Source organism: Sminthopsis crassicaudata, chromosome 6 (assembly GCF_048593235.1).
Source record: "Sminthopsis crassicaudata isolate SCR6 chromosome 6, ASM4859323v1, whole genome shotgun sequence".
In the NCBI taxonomy this organism is placed as follows: domain Eukaryota; kingdom Metazoa; phylum Chordata; class Mammalia; order Dasyuromorphia; family Dasyuridae; genus Sminthopsis; species Sminthopsis crassicaudata.
The window spans coordinates 163,324,123-163,342,889 of record NC_133622.1 but is presented as its reverse complement, the minus strand read 5'-3'; the positions used below and the strand labels follow the sequence as shown (position 1 = coordinate 163,342,889).

Below are 18,767 nucleotides of genomic sequence, written 5' to 3'. Positions count from 1 at the left end.
AATGAGTATTATAAATAAATCCTTGATGAGAAGTGGCATTTTCCCAATTTAAAAACTTGATGACTACACAGGTACAACCATTAGCCAGATAAGGCAAACATAAAGCCAAATTGTCCCCTTTTTCCCAGTGGTTTAACTTAAAGCAATTTCACAGCCTTAGAGATGTAAGTCATGAGTTTTTATGATATATTGCTATGAAGGCTGCTCTTCACAAAGGGATATATGTAAAATAATAGATAACATTTTTCCATTGGATCTAGACTAATAGTTTATAGGGACTGCAAATCAGTTACTAGGAATAGTAACTTTTAGCAGCCCAATTCATTCAACAAATCTTAAAATTCAAAAATTATTAAATATGAGGAGAGGGCCACTCAGAACTATGTGTCAAGTGAATACCCTTCTTTTTTCTCTAAAATTTTATTTGCCTTGTGTTCAGAGGCATAGACCTCCAGGCCACAGGGTAGCAACACCAGTCATTAGATCCAGGAGCTTCAAAACTTTCTACCTTTGATAGCTATAAATTGGACCATGGTGTTTGTAAAAAAAAAAAAAAAAAAAAAAAAAAATTAAAGCACACAGCTGTACCTTGGATTTAGTGGAGTTTTTTTTTTCTTGTTGACTTACGTATGCATCATAATTTGAGTTTTGAGTGAGTTACTGTTTTTAAAAAATATATCTAAAAGATATAAAGGTAAAATTAAATAAAGTTAGGGTAATAAGAATCAGTGACATGCCAAATGGCATAATTGTATTTGGTTGCGCAAATTAAATCAAGTTGTGCTTCAATTATTTTAAACATTTCATTCATTCCACAGATTTGAACATCAACTATATAAACACTAAACACCATGTTTTCAGTCAGAGTCAATTTGCTTTCACCTATATTTCTGCCTTGGCAATTTTATCTATTGTTTTATTAAAATAATTGCTCAATGGCAATCCACTCATTTAACTTACAGACATGACCTCTATTGAATTCAGTACAGGAAAGTCAATTCAGAATAAAGCAAAAAATCAGTACTGCTTGATCTTGGTTCTGATTCTAACAGTTCCCATTCCATCCTTATCCCACCCTTTACTCCAGCTTTACAATACAGTTAAACAACTCACCTCCAAATGTAATTGGATCTTTTCTTGAGAAAACATATGAAAGAAAGAAATACAAATTGAAAGTGGTATTAGAAAAGAAAGTAAATCAACATGGCTAAGGATTTTATTTTCAAATAAAAGTCACTCATCACTTAGTAGCCACATTGGGAAGTTCCATTTTCACATTCTTCATACAGTTTCAAAGTATCCCACATTCAAGATGTCTATAAAATACCTTCTATATAACTTCAATAGTTACATTATTCACTATGGATGTCTTGTCTGTATCAAAGATATAACTTTAAAAGGACCTATATGTGTGGAAGATATGGATATATGAAAGGGGACAAGCTTTTAAAGCTTCATACTAAACACATGATTTCCCAGAAAGCTGTAATATAATCCACTATACATTCTAAAACTAAAAGAGAGAAAAAAATCCTAAAATAATCAAGATCTGTAATTGAATTAAAAGTTCTGAAAACTTATAACTAAATATTTAATCTTCACCAATTCCTATTTTAATACATTCTATTCTTATTTGCTTAAGTAATGTCACTCTTTGGACATTATTATTGAGTTCCCTAAAATCTCATGTCATCTCTCAAATGGCACCTTTTTTTATTGTAAGGATTATAGTTAACTAAATTCCAGCTGTTTGTTTTATGAAAGTAAGTTATACTTTCTGCAGTGACTACAGTGCTAATATCTCATTTCTCTTTAGTTCAAAGAATGCTATTTACCATGGAAGTAATGTTGAAATCTTACCCACTTTTCATTATTATTTTAAGGTCTATTTTGTTCATTAGTTTTAGAGTATCAAAACTTTGGCCTAAATATTTACTGTGTTTTCCCAATTTCATTGAGATTTGGGGAGAGAATAAGAGGATAAGCCACTATGTCTTTACAATATGTCTTAATATTTTCACTTCCTCCCCTCAAAAGAATCCTGAATAGTATCTGACTTTCAAATGTTATATTTTGTATATAAGATGTATATTTTTTCTCACTTGCCTTCAAATGATATAATTGTATATTTTAATTCTGTAAAACATTCTAAAATTCAGTTTACATTGAAAATCCTATTAAACATAAAATTGTATTGTATGCAATTTGTTGCTTATGATTGTCTGAACAGTAAGAACCTACTGAATTGTATCAATTTGTTGTTTATGTCCAGTATCAGCTTTGATAGTAATGTACCTTAACGTATTGAAGGAAAATGTCAAGACTACAAACAATTGCAATCTTAAACAAATCTATTGGGAGAAAAAATCTATTTACGTGAAAACAATATTGATTCATGGTGTTTATTCTAAATATTATTTTGTTCTTTGTTTTTATAAATTGTTTTGGATATTGAATGTGTTTTCCCATTGATATTGATAGATCCTTAGGTATTTGGGTTGAGAACACCAGTAAAAGACAGTTACAAGGGAGATCAGTTATTGTAGCGGTCTCCAACTGACAAATGGGAAAAAAATTGTAAATTGTAAAAACCTGAATAACAAAAAAGCAACCAGTGGGTTGTTGAGCATGGCAATATAACATCTTTACACCCAGGTGAATCTAGGATGGCACAAGACCCATTTATAGAGTGGGAAAGGGGGAGAAATAGCTGTAAAAGAGGGAAGAGAGCTCAAAGGAACACTTCAGTATAGTAAAGTGAGAGTAAAATCAAGAGGAATTAATTTGAGGGAAGATGGGTTAGCTAGAATTTTACATTAAGGAGATATCCCCAAGTGAGGAAATCCATGAACTTGAAGGGAAAAAGCTGGATGGAGAAAATAGATATCAAAATTAACCTGATCAGCAATAGAAGATCATAAAAGGATAGGACAATTAAGACTGAAAGTAGAAATGGTTCAGGAAAAAAGTCCCAAGTCTGTGATGAAAGTATGAGATGGTAGTGCTGGTAGATTTAAATTACTTGTATATCTGCCATATATATATATATATATCGCTTCTCTCTGAAGAGGCCAAAAACAAGATAGACAATACTAATTTGAATAACTTTGAAACTACTCAAATTAGTATTGTCTATCTTGTTTAAGAAGAAACTATAAAGGGGAATATCTATCCTGGTTCTGATTCTCACAAATAAGAAAGTATTGATTGTTGGCTTGTTGATTGGTTGTTGAATTAGAAGGGAGTAAAAAAAAGTGAATATTACATCTTAGAATTTGAGATAAAGATAATCTGACCACAATCTGATATGCACTCTAGTTTTACACAGATTAGATTTCAAAGTTTCCTAGGAAAGATAGGCAAATTCCTATGAAGTAACAACCTCCATAAAGAGGAAAAGAAAGTTCAAAAATGATGTTTATATACATGGAACTCAACAATCAAACAGGATTGTTTGTAGAAAAAAATAAAGCCAGAGCAGGAAATGGAGAATAGATACAAAAATATGACCAGGGAAATCAGGTTTGCTAAATCTCAGAATGACCAGACCAAAACAGCTAAAGACATCAATTTCATTGTTTTAAATTAGAGGGGAATCTAGCATGTATTTCAACATATTTAACATATATTGGACTACCTGCCAGCTAGAAGAAGGGATGGGGGGGTAGGAGAGGAAAATTTGGAACAAAAGGTTTTGCAAGAGTCAATGCTGGAAAAATTCCCCATGCATATGCTTTGTAAATAAAATGAACAAACAAACAAATGAATGAATGAATGTATGAATTACAGGGGAAAGGTAGGGGAAAGATGGAACAATTTGGTGGGTTAAATGAGTTTGGACTGACATTCGTTCATTCAGAATTAAGACAGCTCAACCTTGGAATGGATTTCCAGAGCTGCATTAATTTATTCATTCAGGGAACAGAGCAATATCTCTAAAGAATAGATCTTTAATTTCAATTCCAAATCATATGAAGGGGACATTAGAAGTGGAGATGGTGATATATCTCAGTTTCATGAGTTTAAAGCACACACACACACACACACACACACACACACACACACACACTTATTTTTTAAGACAAACTCCTAAGTAGCCATGCCTTCACCATCTGGACGTTTTGGAGCATATTTTCTAAACAAAAGTATGTGGCTTTGCATTATCTCTGTGGCATTTTATCTGATTACAGTCATTTCCCATCTCTTAGATTTTGAGATCTTCTTAGCTTCTGAATCCAGCACGTAGTGAGTTAGCTTTGTGTCCTTTGTCAATGTGATGTACGTGCCATCCAGGCCCCTCAAGGTATAACCTTTGATCCAGCAGTGTCTCTCCTGAACCTGTATCCCAAGATCTTAAAGGAGGGAAAGGGACCCACATGTGCAAATTTATTGTATAGGTTTTCTTAAAATTAAAATTTATTGTGTTACGTTTTGAATAGTCTCATGTTCTGTTGTGCACGTGGAAATTAATTTTTTTTCTATTTTGTATTTAAAACAAATAAATTTAATAATTAATAAAATGAAATTTCTTCCCTTCTCAATGATGGGGCAAGGGAGGTATGGTGAAAGATTTTGGAATTCAAAATTATAAAAAAGAAATGAAAAAAGACAAAAATTGTTTTTACATATAATTGGTAAAAATAAATATTAAGATTTTTTAAAGCCCTAGTTTATCATCAAGGCCAATTACCTACTGAATGATTAAGATATTCTGGCAGAAGGCTTATGTGATGATATTCATGAGACAACCTGCAGATGTGTTTATGTTTGTTTGGGAAAATGAGAGAAGAGAAAGCAACAAAAATCAATGAGAAGAAAACATTTAGGGGGAGAGAGATTTAAGAATGACTCCATTAAAACAAATACTACTATCTAAACTTCTATAAGAAAGTACTTCTCTTTTATTCCAAAACAAACAAAAACCAACCATGTTGATAATGAAAATCTGAAGCAAAGATAAATACTTGAAAAATCAAAAAGATGACTCTAAGAAAATATTTCTTCTTGATTTGATAAAGAAAAAGCTACTTCCTGCTTTTATTAATATCTTTAGATAATAAAATAATTTATGGGGCTTTGTTATAAAAATAAGCCTTATAGAACTCAAAATAAAATTTTATTTCATAATTAATCATAATTTTTCAAAATTATTTTCTTACTCATACTTAATGTAAGAATGTTGGACTTATAAGGAAAAGGTCTGGGTTTTACATAAATAATTTATTATTTCTGGACCTCAATATAATGAGAACATAGGGAGCACTTGAAAACACTTGAAGGATAAGATATCTTCTGGTAGTATCAAGTAACCTGTTTACTAAAAGTCACATTCTCTGGCTTTCTGAGAAGTCAGACATTAATATAAATTCATTGAACTTTTGATTCATAAATTCCCCTTTGAGGGTACAATGTATGAAACTGAGAACACTCCAAAAGTACCTATTCTTCCAGAGAAATATTATAGCTACTTTTAAGAAGCTAGTTATCATAAATATATTATACTTATAACCAAAGAGTTCCACAAACATGCCATGTATGTAAAGGACTCTTGCTCTTTATTTTTGTTTTTAATTAGAAAAATATTTTCCTCTCCTGACACTTATTACCTTTCCATTTTCTCTTACAATGGCTCAGCAGTTACATATCCTAATTTCTTCAGCATCTAGAATTCAACTGAATTTAGATCAGTACTAATAAGTGATCATGTTATTAAAATTCTTATTATAAATTTCCATTAATTTAGAATCAATCACAATATTTTATATGATTATAATAGCAAATAGTGAAAATTCAAATATAAATTAATTGATTAATTGATTTGAAGTCAGAGTTCTTCCCCATCGTATCTTAGGTAACTTTGAAAAATCAATTAACTTTTCTAGACCTTAATTTCATATCTGCCAAATGAAGGAAGATCCTCTTTGAGGTCTGAATCTATGGTCCCATGTCATCTTCGTCAGAATATATATCAGAAATTACTCTAAATCTGAATTTCAGGAGAGGAACTGGTGAATATGAATCATGAGCTTGCTTTAGATGAAGAAGATACTAAAGTGGGAAAAACTGGTATGAGAATATAAATAGATATAAATATAAATACCGTACCAGTAGACTTGTTCTTTCAATAAAATATTGACTATACTAGAAAACAGAATTTTGAACTGGAAAACTCATTCAAGAGCTATATCAAGAATGACATCCCTTCTCCACTTTAATTCCTGGTTCAGGTGTCATATAACTGCAAAGCCAGTGACATGCTATTATGGTAGGATGCTATGTACATTTTTTAAACCCATAACTTTAAGATTTGCATATATCAAACAGCTGACTTGTCACAGTACAGATTTGCCTTACCTTAATCTGAACTATGAGAAAATAACATCAGATTGAAACTGAAACCTTAGGTTAAGTCACAGTAATAGTTTTTGTCTCTTCATATATATCTTTGTAAAAGCTTCTGTAAAGAGACACTGATTGTTGCAAATGTTTAGCCTATTTTGCATTGCTTGCTATCTTGGGAAGAGGTGGAAAGAGCACAAGATTTTGCAAAGATGAATGTTGAAAACTTGTGGTTTGGGACTAGCAGCAACCCCCTTCTTTCCACCCCTAAGGCCAGAGATAAGGACCTTTACCTTCTTTTACAGATATCCTCGAAGGATAGCCTGATGGTGTAAAGATATTATACCTTACTCCCTCGTGGCAAAACACATTTTTAAAATTTAGCAAAATTCCTTGAGGCAAGAATAGAATGGTAATTATCAAGAGAACTGGATTTCTAAATTTAACCCATTAGAGGCTGGCTTGAATTCTGAACTAAATTCAAAGACAGGCAATTATAGGACATCAATTAATTGCAATTAGGATCAATAAGAAAACAATACAAGATCAATTTCAATTTTTTTCATGTTTCATTTTTCTTTATGTTCTTATCCTGTGACAGTCATCATGGCATAGTAGATTGAAGACTAACGTCAGAGTCAGAAATTGTTGAATACTCTTCTAACTATGTGACTATGGTCAAATAACTTAAACTCTCAGTGCTTCAGGCAATTATTTATATTTAAGCAAAAATTCTGATATTCATTGCTCTTTTTCTTTTCTCTCTATGCTCTCTCATTTGATGATCTTATTCCCTCTCATGGATTCAACCTTAAATTTTATGCAGATGATTCCCAGGTATAGATTGATCCAATCCTAGTATCTCTCTGGAGTTCTACTCCTACAAGACCATTGGACATCTTGAACTGGATATCTCATCTCAAACTTTGTATTCTCAAAACTAAACTCATTATCTTACATCCCCTCCCTTCCAAGAAACAAGCAAACAAACCAACCTTGATCAATTTACAAATTTCCCTATTATTATCAAGGGTGTTATCATTCTTCTAAGTCATCCAAGTCTGTAACTTCATTGACCATCCTTGGCCCATCTTGACCAATATCTGATAACTTGCCAAATCTTATAACTGATTTCCTTATCTCATATTTCTTCCCATTTCCATTCATCCTTCCTGATGCTGTAAAAGTGATTTTCTTAAAGCTCAAGTGTGCCTGTCTGAACTTCCTACTCAATAAAGTTCAGTGACTGCATATTACCTTCTAGGATCCAATAGAAAATTCTTTAGCCTTTAAGTCTTCACAACTTATTATATAAATTAGCTTATTTAAACAGGGACAACAGAATGCCCATAAGGTCCATATGCTTTTCACTTCTTCACCTTTAGGAAATTTGCTTTCTTAAATTTAAATTTAATTCCATTCATCCTATCTTAAGTCAAAATGCAATATTTTATAAAACTTCAGAACAATATATATTGACAGAAAATTTAAAAAGAATTATTAAATATGAAGAAACTTCAACATCAGAAGCTTTAAACTCTATCAGCAGTGGTCCATCAAAAGCCCCCACTTAAAAAAAAAAAAAAAGGTTCTGCTTACAGTGCATCAATCACATCTCCCATACACAAGTCTATACAGTTTTTACCTTGAAACTAGTAGTGAGTTGTTCTTGACTTTGTATTCTTATCAAAATCACCTTCATAGCTGCACAAAAAAAAAACATCTTTCCAGTAATATACTAATTTGTTCCTTATCCTCATCCTCAAAAATTATCCTTAAAAATTCCATTTTTCTTAGATCAAGCCTTTCTTTATACCTCCCTTGTTCTTGGCAAAATATGCTACAGTATTCTTTTCATATTTTTTTCCTTTTATTTAGCTATTCTTTTCTTGTCTTTGATTGTTTAGACTTCATAGTTCACTCAATTTGAAGTATGTCCAATAGGTGAGCTTGGATATTTGATATTTGTTCAATGTTTAGTATTCAATGTTTAGTGCAGAAGAGGAAATGGTGATCATTTTAGAGGCATTTGGATTGCTTTTCTTGTCCTTTTTGGGAGGAATATATATTTTCATTTTTTGGACATACTGAGCTTTGTCACCTTTTGCAAAGTCTTCAGAATTTGATTTTTTTAAATGTGGTTTTCCATTTCACAAAACACTTTTTTGCAGAACTCTGCAAAGTATACAAGGATGTCTTTGACCTGACTCTCATATTGTTCCTGATAGGTCTGCAAGAAGAAAGCATAAAAGTATTACTCTGCTTATGAGAATATTCTTTACTTATTCTGATTCATGCTTCTCTCCCCCCAATTATGGGAATTGATCTTCATTCCTCACTATGTATAGTTCCCACTTTCCCAGAGGCTCCTTCATCAAATTGGTTTCGCCACCATCCTTAACTGCACATGTAAGAATCCATTCTCAGTACTCATCTCTCTTGACCTTTCTGTAGCATTTAGCACTGATAATATCTCCCCAGCCCCTATGCATTCTTTTCCCTGGGGCTTCCTAGTTCTCTCCTATCTGATTCTTCTCACTCCCTTCTGCATGTTATATTTTGATGCATCCCAGGAGTCCAGGGCTCTATTTTTTCCTGTTTCTATTCAGTGCCAAAGCTCATCTATCTCTGTTGATTCTAAGAACTACATTTCACTAGGACATTTCCTATTATATGTCTCATAGATTTCTTGGATTAAACATGTTCAAAACAGAATTTATCATATACTTTTTTCTTAACTTGTCTATTTCTATCAAGGATAACATCGTTCTTCCAGTAATCCATGTTGTAAAACCTCAGAATAATTAATCAGCTGCCAAATCTTGTTGAGTCTAACATCTCTTGCATCTTTTCCCTTTATTCCACTCTCATAAACGCTAAACCTGACAAACAAGAAAAAGCTATCTTTTCTCACTCCTACCTCTCCCTCCTTTTGAGAAAAAAGAAAAGTAAAAAGATCTGGTGCAAATGAAATAAACCAATGAAAGAACTGCCTATATTGGCCATGTCCAAAAAATGTTTCAATGTGAACTCTAAACTATCACTTTTCTCTCTATGAGTCATTTATATTGATATTTAACCACTGCATTGATCATAGTTCCAAAGTCTTTCAGAATTGTTTGTTTTGTCCAACAGTATATCATTTTTTTCATCTGGTTCTTCTCACTTAACTTTGCATCACTTTATATATTTTTCTGGGTTTCTCTGAAATTACAACATAATAGTATTTCATCACATTTATATACCATATTTTGTTCAATCATTCCAATTGATGATCATATTTTTCTCCCTCCTCATCCCTCTTTAATCCTCAAGAGAGCAATTAATCTGATCAAGGTTATACATGTACAATCATGTTAAACAGATTTCCACCTTAGTCATCTTGTAGGAAAAGAAACAGAAAGGGGGAAAACACAAGTAACAAAAAAGTGAGAATACTATGCTTTAGTCTGCATTTAAATTCCATAGTTCTTTCTGTGAATGTGATCAGCATTTTTCATCAAGTCCCTTGGAATTCTATTGTGAGCGATCTTAATAGGCAAAAGCCATAACAAGAATTTCAGGAGTCACATTATTGGAGTAAAAGTCATTACAAGGACACAGAGTCCAGCAAATAACATTGTATGTCTGGGAACTTCCTTACCCTGACCAGAACACACAGCCTAACATCTAACCATCTGCATTAGCCTTGAACCTGAATTCTGCAACCAGGTCCAGTAATGAGAAATAAGTAAAAACTTTAGCTAATATATTCAGTGACTCTCAATAGTCCCTCCTCTCTGTTTGCTTTCTATAATTGCTATGGGATTTTGAGGGATCTATTTGGGGATCCACTAGATAATCTGACTGCTATCCCAGGCTTAAAATTTATCCCTTGATTGAGGGTACCTCTTGTTTGAGGGAGGCTCAGATTTCCCCTTGGTTGGGGAAGTCTGGAACTGATCACATGGCAGAGATCAGGATCCCTTGAATCATCTGGCAACCCTACAGACTGTGCCCCTCTGTAAGTAATCCATATCATTAAATGGATTGTATAATCATACTGGAGCTTCCAGACTCTTTGTTTAGTATATTGGCCCCTTTGCTGGAAGGGTTTCACTTGGGAAGACGGGCAAAGCTCAGGTCCCTTGGTTGGGGAACTCCAAACTCTACAAATGGCAGCGTAAGCAGGATATCAAAGAAATGGAGGAAGCAAGTGGGAAGTCAGGAGAAATTCTGGGATGGTCTGAGTGGAGCACCTTCTGGGTACAGGGAAATCCCCCAGCGCCAAAGGGCCTGGAGTCCTTCCTCCCAGAGATATGCTTCATGAGACTGGGCAATGAGGGAAAGAAGGCCGTGACTGATGTGGGATGGCTGTTGCTTACTGCATTAAGGGAAGCCATCAATAGCTGGCTTGACTTGGAGAGTGAAATCTAGAAGCAAGCGGAGGAAATGAAACTCCGCTAGAAACTAAAAACTAGAAAGAAATATGGGAAAAGTCACATCTGCTGGGGATTTAACAGGCAAGGTGGAAACTCTGGCTTGCTGGCTAACCTGGCTGAAGGAACGTACTGACTGAACGTACTGGCTGAAGAGACAGAAAGAGTAGAAAGATAGAGACAAGAGAGAGAGAGACAAAGAGAGAGACAAAGAGAAAGAAAGATAGAGAGAGACTATGCTCAGCGCAGTGAAGATTATTTGAGATACAATGATGAAAGCAAATAAAGAAGATAAAAGTGCAGTTTTCAAGGGGATTTGATTAAATTTCACTAAAGGGATATGACTGCAGAAGGTAAGGTGAGAAAGTTTAAGCATGTAGGAGTGAGAGGAGCAAGGGCAGAAAGAAAGTTGTAATTTGTACCCATAATGTAAACAGAGGACTTGAGAGTTTGGAAACTTGTGAGAAAAGAGAAAGTTTACTCTTACTTTAAGGTTCTGGAAGTAAATAGCCTGTATTTACATGATTATCAAGAGGCAGGTTCTGGGGCCTTGTCAGTGAATGTTTCCTGGTGAAATATAGGCCTACACTTTGGAACTGAATGGGCTCTTAATCCCTTCCTGGCTCACAAAAAGAGAAACAGTTTGTGTGGATCAGGACACCACCTAAAGGTAATTGAGTTTAATTGAAATATTTTGTTAAAATTTACTGAGTTTTACAAAGTAAAGTTAAATATTGGTCAATTTAAAAATAACGATTTTAATTGGCATGTATGTGTGTTAAAATTGGAAATTTGATTTTATATATATGAGACTCCTACCATTTCTGTAATAGATTATGTCTTATCTAAATTCTAAGACTTGCCTTGTTTCCTCTTTAAAATGAAAGAGAAGCCTATTTAAGGGAATAGGAGGGGCAAGCCCAAACCTTTTTGAGAACCTCCAGAGGTACAATAGTTTGGGAAAAGAAAATCTTACCAGTTGGGTCTATTACTGAGTGATGAGACTCGTAAATACTAGATGAACTATGGAAAAGGAAAGGTGGGGGAGGCATGTAATTACTATGTGTGGATTTGAGGAGATTAAATGAAAGCTCTTATTCAGAGCAGTTTGTCAGGTATATAAGGGTGGGCAGCAGGGTGTGTGGGGAAGAGTGATGGGGGGGAGGGGATCAGAGAGCATAGCCCATGGCAGCTCTAAGGGTAGATAGGTGAACTGGCAGGGTCAGCAGGCTCATCCCCTTCTCAAGGGTCCTTGTAGACTCCCCCTAATTTGTAAACTTGCCAGGTTTCTTGAAACCATATTGAGAGCAAGGTCATCAGCCCTGGGAAATCATATAGTTTGGATTATGGAGTTCTCAACCAAGTAATGGGTTTACCAAGAATTTACAAGTTAGTTTGTTATATTGAAGTGATTTTGAATGATTGATCTTCACACCAGGATTATTTTAAACTCAAGAAAAAAAGAAAAGAAAAACAAATTAAAGATATGAAATCTCTTAGGTGTATGAGTGCCAGTAAAATGGTATTGCTTGTTGCAAATCCATAAAAGTAAAAATAACTGTATCAGCCTTAACCTGTGATTAGTGAAATTGCTATCTTACATAAAATCTCTTAACTGATATTGTTTAGAGTCTTCATTTTAGGTATAATTGTCTGATGGATCATGAAGTCAGTAATTTAGTATTTCAGAGAAATGGCACAGGCTACTTAAAGAGAATGTGATATTGAATTGTTACAAGTCTGTGTCTGGGCAAAAGCCACGAGAGCAACTTTAGATCTTTCTGCCACAATTTCCCTATTGTGTTCCTCTAACCAAGAATGTTTCCCACCTGATTATTCTTGAGTCTGGCTATGAGATGGAATTGCATGTCTAGCTGTCAATTCTACAGTAAAACAGAGTGTATGCTGCTTGATTCTGCTAGATATGGGCCCTTAGGCTTAAGTGTGAACGACCAGTTGGATACTGTTATAAGCATGTCCCTGCTATTTTTTTTTCTTTTATAATAAATTTTTATAAACAGGGCAAATAGATGATACAAGCACAATGAATATACAAGAGCTTGCTATTTTCTTTTCTTTTTTTTTTTTTTTTTTTTTAGGCTGGGGTTAAGTGACTTGCCCAGGGTCACACAGCTAGGAAGTGTTAAGTGTCTGAGACCAGATTTGAACTCCGGTCCTCCTGAATTCAAGGCTGGTGCTCTATCCACTGCACCACCTAGCTGCCCCTAGAGTTGTCTATTTTCAATATGAATGTGTAGTCATTTCATATCCCAAATAATTAGGCAAATTAGTACTTATCCAAGTCATCTAGATATATATGTCTGTATGATATAATTTAAATGTTTCAAATGAATTGATACAAGTGTTTGATACAATACAATCGATACAATTCTATTGGTTACTGAAACTATATCAGAAAAATCCTCAGTCTGATTTGGAGAAGAGAATTTTAGTAAAATCAGTTTTCTTAAAGAATTTGTAATTTATGGAGTATTTTTGTAACACCCATGAAAAAGTCAATTGTATTCAAGTTTATTATTACTAATGTGGAAATACCATCTATTTGTACTATTTGTCCTGTAGTAGAGATGTATTTTCTTATAAGCAACTTATTTGATATGAATTGTTTTGGAATTAATTACTTAAGAACTCTCCCAAGTCTTTTATTATAATTTGAGTAAATTCAACCTTGTTAAATAAGTTCATTTGTATAATTATTGAATTTAGAGATAGAAAGCCTCTATCTGCAAGAGTATTGTTATCTATGTTTTCATGTAGAGGATTGAATCCTCAATAGCATCTTATCTTCTTCAAGGAATTTGAATCAAAGTTAAAAAAATTGAGAAACAATAAGATCAGTCAATCTTTTATGTCAAATATTCAAATATATGTGATTCTCATGGGACTTGTAAAGAGCTAAGTTCCCTGAAGCCAAGTGCTCTGAGTTTCTAATTTGGTGTTCCCCCTTTTAATGTTATTATCGATTAGATAGAACTATGAGTTCTAATTAGAACTGTGAGTTGGTTTTCCCAACATAAACTTGTTATTGGAGAAATAAAATTTGTGCCAACGTGTTAATATCTGTTTGGTAAGAGATCTTTGCAGGAACATCTGAAGAATGAGTCTACTAGTAATTTGGGACCAGAAAAACAATTCTATGGCAGAGTTGCCCCTAAAGAAGAACATTTTTCAGCCGTTCCAGAGAGCAGACAACTATTTGGGATGTTTGACTTTCATGATAAAATTTGCTAATTAAATAGACATTTGGAGTGGATTGATGGTCATTACTGTGATATCAAATGCCAATGGAATGGAAGAAAATTATAACAAATGCGTTAATTTTCTTATTGGTCATGTTATCCTGTTTGGGATTGCTTATATGGCTATACGCTTTCCTTATGGTAATACCAAGAAAGGGCCTTAAACCGCCCCCCCCCCTTGAGGTGAAAGCCATAACAAGGTGGAAAAACCATTACAAGGACACAGTGTCCAGAAAATAACATTGTTTGTGTCTAGGAACTTGCTCAAAACAATCTGCACATAGCTTTGAGTGTCTGAACATCTAACCACCTGCACTGGCCACAACCCAGGTTCTGCAAACAGACCCAGTACTGAGCAGTGCATCAAAACTCTAGCCAAAACCACACTAATGTATGAGAGGATGCTCTATAGCTCCCCCTCTCTTTGTTTGCTTTCTATAATTGTCATGGGGCTTTTGGGGGGCTTTGTGTAGATCCACAGAATAATCTGACTGCTGCTCTAGATTGCAAAATTGCCTCTTGATTGAGGGAGGCTCAAAGTTTTCTGGATTGGGGAACTCTGGACCTGACTGCATGGCAGAGATCCAGATCTATTGAATCATCTGGCAACCATCCCAGACTGTGCCCCTTTGTATGTAATGCAGATTACATAATTATATTAGAGCTCCCATCTCTTTCTTTGATATCAGTCTGCTCCTTTGCTAAATGAGTTCCTTTTGGGAGGGTATGGGTGGGCAGGGAAGCTCAGAGTTCCCTTGATTGAGGAACTCTGGACCCTCTATAAGTCCAAATTAGTTAATCATTACACAATGTTGCTGTAGAATGTTTTTCTGGTTCTGCTCACTTTACTCAGCATCAGTTCATGAAATTCTTCCCAGGTTTTTCTGAATTTTTTTCTGCTCATCATTTCTTATAAAATAATAATATTCCATTATATTCATATACCAAAACTTGTTCAACCATTTTCCATTTGATGGACATCTCAATTTTCAATTCTTTGTCACCACAAAAAGAGCTACTATGATTATTTTTGTATATAGGAATCCTTTTCAATTTTTTTTATCTCTTTGGGATACAGAGCTACTATGAATATTTTTGTACATAGGAATCCTTTTCCATTTTTTTGTCTCTTTGGGATACAGACCTAGTAGTGATATTGCTGGATCACAGGGGATGCACAATTTTATAGACCTTTGGGTATTGTTTCAAATTGCTCTCCACAATGGTTGGATCTGTTCACAACTCCACCAACAATGTATTAGTGTCCCAGTTGCATTTATCACATTCTTTTTCTGTCTTGTTAACCAATATGATAGTTGTAGTTCCTCAGACTTATTTTAATTTTAATTTCTCTAAGCAATAATGATTTACAACATGTTTATATGACTATAGATAACTAATTTCTTCATTTGAAAACTTCCTGTTTACATCCTCTGACCATTTATTAATTGGGTAATGACTTGTATTCTTATAAATTTGATTCAGTTTTCTGTGTAATTTAGAAATGAGGCCTTTATTAGAAACACTAACTTTAAAATTTGTTTCCCAGATTTCTGCTTTCCTTCTAAACTTGGTTGCATTGGTTTTGTTTATATAAAAAAAAATTAGCATGATGGTCTCTTTCTTGTTTAGTTATAATTAATTCTCTTCTCCATAGATCTGATGTGTAAATTTTGACCTTATCTTGGTATAGGATATGCGATATTGGTCTATACCTAATTTTTGCTCTATTGTTTTCCAGTTTTCCCAGAAGTTTTGTCAAATACTGAGTTCTTATCCCAATGGTTGGGGTCTTTGGGTTTATCAAACACTAATTTGCCATAGATATTTCTTAATTTGCTTTGTGTAACTAACCTATTTCCCTGATCCACCATTGTATTTCTTAGCAAGTATTAAATTGTTTTGAAGTTTGACACTGTATTATATAGTTTTAATCTGATATGGCTAGGCCCCCCCTTCCTTTACATTTTTCCCATTAATTTCTTTGATATTCTTAAGCTCTTGTTATTCCAGATCAATTTCATTATTTTTTAAAGCTCTATAAAATAAAATTTTAGTTCTTTGATTGGAATGGTATGATATGGTATGAGGAACTAGCAATATAGCGTACTTTGTGAATACTCTTTCCTATGCTAATGGAAGAGAAGATAAAGATAATATTGGAAAGAATAAGTAAGTTAATTTTGGTAAAATTGTCACTTTTGTTATATTAGCTCAGGGAACCCAGTGGCAATCTTTTTTTTCCCAATTTTCCAATTTGTGTGAAAAGTATTTTGTAATTGTATTCATATAGTTTCTGACTTATCATGGTGGATAGGCTTTCAAATATTTTGTATTGTGTACTGTTATTTTAAATGGAAATACTCTTTCTATCGCTTTTGCTCCTGGTCTTTTTTGTTGATATATAGAAATGGTGATGATTTATATGGGTTTATTTTATATCCTATAACTTCACAAAAGTTGTTAATTGTTTCAAGTAGATTTTAAGTTGATTCTCTAGGATTCTGTAAATATACCATCATGAAATCTGCAAAGAATGATAGTTTTGTTTCCTCTTTGACTATTCTAATTCCTTCAATTTCTATTTCTTTCCTTATTGCTAAATATTTCTTATTGCTAACATTTCTAGTACAATATTTAATAATAATAGTGATAATGGGCACACTTTGTTTCACTCTGATCTTATTGGAAATGCTTCTAGACTATTCCTATTACATATAATGCTAGCTGATGGTTTATATATGATATTGTATATCATTTAAAGGAAAAACTCCATTTATTCCTATGCTTTGGTGCTTTTAATAGGAATAAGTGTTGTGTTTTATCAAAAGATCTTTATGCATAAGGTTTTGCAAAGATGAATGTTGAAAATTTGGAAAAATATAAAGCTATTATAATAAAATAAAAGAATGATTTTGAACCAATTTACCTACACAAAGTTTTTATGTATCTATAAAGATGATCATATGATTTGTTAGTTTGCTTATTGATATGGTCAATTATGTTGATAGTTTTCCTAATATTGAACCAGCTCTGTATTCCTAGTGTAAATCTCCCTTGAGCACAGTGTGTTATCCTAATGATAAATTAATGTAAAGAATAAAGCTAACTAATTAGTTGGGGTCTCATTCCAGTTGTTAAAATCTCAGTTATTCAGTGAACTAGAACATCTTCCTTTAAATTAGTAATTTCTCCTATTTCTTTACATTTAAATAACAAAATCACAAAAATCTGATTAGTAAACAAATAAAATCTCCAATAAACATAGAGTTCCCCAAATTCCCACAGTCATTATGCTTAGTCCTCTGTGTATGTGTGTGTGTGTATACAAGTATAAATGTATGTACATGCTTACAGTAATTTGGCTATAATCTGTGTCATTGACACCCAGACATTCTAAATATGAGTAGTTGCCTCTATTTTGGTAACTCAGTCACAAATCATTCATTTCAGTTCAGATAATGAATAAAATCTATTAAATATATTCTTCATATTTATTTTCAATATTATCTTTATTTTCTCTTCCCATTAGCATAGGAAAGAGTATTCACAAAATACGCTACATTGCTAGTTCTTCATGAACTCTTCTTAAAATTATTTGTAAAATTGCTTTAGAATATAGTAATTGAAATAGATCCCAAAAGGAGATATTTCTCTTCACCTTTTTCCTGTCTTTCCCACAGTTTCTTCATATATCCTCCCAGTTAACAGATAAACTCATATAAGTTTTCCCAAAGTCTTAGTACAGTTTTAAACTAAAAAAAAATTAGATGACTTAAAGACTTGTAAATATACATGAATACAAATATATATTTATATTTATTATGGTCTTATATATGTTCGTGAATATGTAAATATAAAATGCAAAGCTTTTAATAGTAAAACTGCATTAAGATATTTGAGACAGTCTGTATGTATGGGTGAGTATGCATATGTATCACTTTATGGCACAAGGGCTTGTGCAGTTCAATGAAAATATAATCTATGCTATTCAGGCTTAACTAAAATGGATAGGTCATAGGGGAGAACTCTGACCAAAAAAAAAAAATGGTGATTCACTGGAAAAGGAAATAGGAAACCATTTTAGTATCTTTGACAAGAAAATCCCATGAACCAGAAAGGTTTGGAGTACTATGGTCCTTGGGATTGCAAAGAGTCTGAATTGCTGAACAGTAATAACAATGCGTATGTATACATTCTATAGAAATATACATAAGTTCTGTACTTTATATGAAGTGATGCTATAGACCCATTGCAATAAGATTGCTCGATTCTACTTGCCTATTCCATATAGACATTTTATCCAGTCTTTCATGTGATTAATAACATACCACAGTTAGGGAGCATTTTGTGTCCATGGAAAATGAGAAGCAGACTAAACTATTAGTCTGAATGAAGCCATAAGGAAAGATATAGTAGAAATCATTGCTGTAGTCTGAGAAATTATATTCTCCACTATCCATCTCACAGGGCTATACACATTCCTGAATAGCATCTGATGTTATAAACCAATTGGTAGTCTCAGTAAGAGGTAGGTAGGAGGGAAGTAGACAGACACAATCACCATTATATAATTCCATTCCACCCATTGAAATGATTTCTTGGCGTCCACAGAGGTCTAAACACAATGACTGTGGGAATTCTGAGAACTGCATGTGAAACATTGAGAAATATCTCTACTAGTTTAACCAGCTTTTGTTTGGTATAAAACCACTGTTATCCTTCCAAAGTAAGGTTGGGTAAACTCCTA

General features: G+C 33.4%; 1 long non-coding RNA gene across 1 annotated transcript in view; it reads right to left on the bottom strand.

The window, feature by feature from the left end:
- Positions 1-18,767, bottom strand: part of LOC141545772 (uncharacterized) — a 121,388-nt gene that overhangs the window by 25,156 nt on the left and 77,465 nt on the right. The gene's annotated exons all lie outside the window — the stretch shown is intronic.